The following is a 5,010-nucleotide window of genomic DNA, read 5'->3' as shown; positions in this document are numbered from 1 at the left end:
AATATGATTTGACATCCATTACTTACATTCATAAATAAAAGAAAAAAATTATTACCAACCTAAAGATGATAAAGAGTACAAAACACCTAAAAATAAAAACTAAACCCGAACTATGAAACAAACCCATTTTTCTTATTTCTTAATGTTTAAACTCATGGAATATCCTTTACAATCGCATGTAATTGATGTTTCCACACTCTTCCTAACACCCATGTAACCAGTGCTTTCATCCAACCTTCTGAAACTCTTACAAAAAAATCTATTTCTCATATAAAAATCACATAGATTGCATCTTTCATTATTCTAAAGACTGAGACTCACATTGTACTTATAAAGTCTTATTACTTGATTACCAAAAATTTCTATACATTATCAATATATTTATCCATGAAACAAACTTAATTTTTAAGTAATTCTAAACTAACAAAATTATATCACAATCCAAAATAATTTCCAATTAAAATTTGAGTCAAATTTCTAACATACTTAATACACCATCCCCTTGCATAAGGGGTCTTGTAGAATAACATCTCAAAAAGTTGTACTAATTGGTCTACTAAAATTGCAAACAAGAATATAATGAAGAAACTAATTAACCCCGTGGGTCAAAAAAAACTAATACCAGTTTAGTATTTGTTTGGTTTGATTTTTTTTTAACTTATTTATCTCTTAAAAACACAAGTAAGATCAAACAAGATTTTTTAAAAAATTCTTGAAAAAAACAACTCTTTTTAAAGAACAAAATTTTAAAAAAAAGCTTAAAGAGGAATTTTATTTTCTCTTCTTTTATAAACACATTAGTTTTTTAGGAAATATCCCTCTCTCTTAATCAATCTCCCTCTCCTTTCACTCCTTTTGCAAATCACTATTCTCCAATGTAAAATCACAATCTCTTTCTCTTTTACCTCTGTCTACAAAAGACTACTAAAAAAAAAAAAAAACCTAAGACTCAGCAACAAAATAACAAAATTTAAGATTTTTTTTATTTTTACAAAAATTAAGAAAAAAGAAAACACAAAATTCAAAGGTGCATTCATGTACTATTTAAAAGTTTTCTTTCTTATTCACTAAAAAATCTAATACTATTACTACTATATAAATTTGAGAGTTGTTTCGATTATTTATAATTTTTTTAAATTTTAACATCTAAAATCGTATATAAACTCGAAACAAATTTATTTGTCTATTAGGTAATTAAAAATGACATAAATATCATTTATAATAATTTTAACTAAACTTAAAATTTATATAATTTATTTTATCAAACAACTTATAAAACGTTTTAACTTAATTTTAAAAACTTCAAAATTACACGCCATAAAAACTTAGCAACAACAAATATTTCGAGTTTAGGCCAAGACATAATCAAACTATGTCTCATGTACGCCCATGTCGATAAACAAATATACATTTGACAGCTTGTTTTTCTATTCTCTATTTTATTTCTTTTTCATTTCTTTTTTCTTTCAATTTCTACCAATACCGGCTGGAATTTAACCTCAATGACGGAAAACGCGGACCAAAGTCTGCCCCAAGTGTCGGTGACGATAAAAATAGGCTGTCAAATTGCAAAAGAAAAAAAAAAGCAAAAGGCAATTATAAAAAGCACACCAATTTTTACCAATAAATTTGAAGAAAACAACAAATTTCTTTTTTGGGTATGCCACTTTCATTCCCAATGAAGTTTCGTTTTCAGATCTTGCTGATCCACAAAAAAGATTATTGTAATTCATTGACAAATCTTAATTTTTGAATAATGTCACTTTCTAACGATGTGAAAACATTTGCACAAATTAAAAAAAATATGAATGGAATTATTCTCTTCCCTTTTCTTTTTCAATAATAAAACTATTCCTTGATTAAATTAATCAAAATGAATATGACGATAATACGTTGCCCGCCCACATGCACATTTGTAATTAATAAATCTCCTTTCAAAACGTTGACACTTTAACATCTTTAAGATTGAGATATTTGAATTTCAAGCTTGGTGTCTTATGCACTTCGTCCGATTGTCATTTATGTTATTCTTTTACAAATTTTTACCTTAATTAAGCAATTATAGTTATATTCTTTTATATCGTCAAATATTAAGTTTATACGACAGGAAAATGTTGCTTTCAATTATTTTATTCTTTTTCTACAAGCAAATAATTCCTGAGCAGCAACTTCAATGTCAAAAATTACATGTTGCATGTGCTTTATTTTTGGCAATTTTTGTAGAAATTAGTTTGGATGGGGTTTATTTTGAAATAACAGCGACAATTGTGTTGTCTATGGTTTATAAAAGAAGTGGAAAGTCATGGTAAGAAGAGATCATGACTTGTACTTCAACTAATTATAGGTAGCAACGTAATTGTTAATTCAACTTTTTTTTTTTTTGCCATCTTTTATATCTCCTTACAAATTAAAAGAAAGAAAAATATAAATTAAAAAAAATTATTTATTACTAGTCATGTTGTGGACAAAGACCAGTGGAACGTAATAAATTACTCAAATTGGACTCAAATAGATGTTAAAAACATATTCAAAACTGATGTTTGTTTTGTTTTGCAATATCAGAGATAAATGAATTGAAATACAACTCTTTGAAGAAAGGAAAATACATATCAATGGATGATTCACAATCAATGGAAGGAGGTAATATGTCAGAGACAAGTGACCAAGTGCCATCCTAAAGTAAAGAACAGGTTCCAGTCGAAGATAGAGAACAGCTGCCAACAATAAACCCCAAACAGCCCCTTGTATTGAATTGAGTGGACCCGAAATAATATGCAGATTTGAATGGTGAACAAAATGTGTTGGTTGATGTTGGGGTGCAGGATGGTTATAGTCCAAATCTTAAACTGGTTGCGAAGAGAAATTTAAAGAGAAAACTGGAGGATCAGAATATAAAAGTAAAGGTTAATGGGAAAACGAATAAGAACTGTGGTAATTCCAAGTTGAACCAACCGTGCGCAGTAGTCCTGGATGCCAGCACCGTTCAGATAAATAAGGATTATGAGCTGGAATTGTCGAGGACTCAAGAATCCTCAAACAATTCAAGAACTTCTCAAATATTTGAGGAGAATAAATCCCAGGGTAGTTTTGTTAATGGAAACGAGACAGTATACTGATGAAATGGAACGTATAAGAGTATTGTTTGGTATGGATTGTTGTTTGATTGTTGACACAGTGGGTATTGATAGGGGTGGTGATCTGGCTTTATTATGGAGAAATAAAGTATTATTAGAAATTAAATCCTTTTCCCTTAACCATATTGATGCATAAATAATTCTTAGAAGACAGAAGTGGAGGTTAACGGGTTCTTATGGGTACCCACAAACGATAGATAGACATATGGGTTGGGATCTACTTGGAAGACTTAAGGAGAAATCTCAACTACCATGGTTGTGTTTTGGCGATTTTAACGAAATATTCTTTGTCAATGAGAAAAACGGAAGAACGAATTGAAATGAATTACGAATGAGGGAGTTTAGGTAGGTTTATAGTGAGTGTGGTTTTCTAGATTTAGGGTTCAGAGGTCTTTTATTTATGTGGTTTTCTAGATGCAGGCTTGATGAGCTTTGGCTTCCATGTCTTGGAGAAATATGTATCTACAGTATGCAGTTCACACTGAAGTTTTGGGAGTTTCGGACCATCTTGCTTTAAAGATTGACTTGTTCAGTCAACGAAAGATTAGATGGCAAAAAAGATTTTGTTTGGAAGCAGCTGGGCTAAATGATATAAATTTTGAAAAACTTATATCGGCAGTAATGGGCAATCAACACCTATCGACATTAGAATTCCTGAACAGTTAATGGTAAACCAGGGAACAAAGTTGCACCTTTAAGGGGCCTAAGATAAGGTGATCTACTCTCGCCCTTTTTATTTGTTATAGTAACGGAAGCTCTCTCTAGTTTATTAATGAATGCAACAGTTAGCAGAAGTATCTCTAGAATCAAAGCTTACAAATGAAGCCCAATTGTTACCCATTTGTTTTTCACAAACGATGGCATGATTTTGTTGAAAAATAATATATTTCATAAAGTTTAAACATTTCATATTTTCAAAATACATGAAAGGTGAATACTTTATATATGAAAACCCACTATAGGCTTGTTGCAAGTAAAGAAAATTAAGTGAGCTCGCGCACACATAAGATTGGGCCAGATCTTGAAAAATTTCAAATTTCTCTCCCTACGCCCGAATATGCACGTGGGTTGTGCTCAAGTGAATTTTTGTACCTTGGCTTTAATTTTTTTAAGCTTTTTCAGCATTTGATTGAATCCTACTCAAACTTTACCATGCTTACCTAGCTTACCTAGTTTTGCTCCAACATTTATCTGACTAAGTACTACAACGTATACCTAACTCAGTATACATGCTAACTAGGTTTTTTTTTAACTCAAGCTTTTTTCTCAACTCCATGATCTAGTGCAACATTCACTATATTTGGGGCAACATTCACTTCATTTTTTGCCTATATATACAACCTCACACCCTCACTCATAACACACACCAAAGTCTTTCATCTTCTAAGTTTTCTCTACTTATTTTCTCTGCCTCTTTTCTTTTCTAGCTGGGTTCTTTTTTTCTACTATTCTTGTCATCCCTTAATAGTATGTGCAAACTACTAAAGAATGGTCTATTGAATCCTAGAGGATAACCGTTACAATCTTTTTACATCGAGTTTTATAGTCCAAAAGGGCAAAATTTATCTTTAAGGATAGTGATACCACGCCTCAAACTTCTTCTTACTGTTTTTACGTGTTTTATTTTATATTCCTTATTTCCCATAATTTTTTCTAGCAATCTTAAGGATAATGGATTCTCACGTTGATAATGTTGTTGCCACTGTTCTTACTACTGTCTATGTTCCTACTACCGCTACCACTGTTAATGGTTCCACTATGACTCCCACTCTATTGACCATTCCTCCTATGCTTTCAGTTTCATATGCTAAACCAATTCCAGATATTTCGAAAATAGAAGTTTTTGATGGCAGAAACTTCAAAAGGTGGCAAGAAA

Source organism: Theobroma umbraticum, unplaced genomic scaffold (genome assembly GCF_002168275.2).
Source record: "Theobroma umbraticum cultivar Fairchild unplaced genomic scaffold, ASM216827v3 scaffold_12.1, whole genome shotgun sequence".
Lineage (NCBI taxonomy): Eukaryota > Viridiplantae > Streptophyta > Magnoliopsida > Malvales > Malvaceae > Theobroma > Theobroma umbraticum.
The sequence above is the reverse complement of the archived record's forward strand: the minus strand, read 5'-3'. Positions refer to the sequence as shown.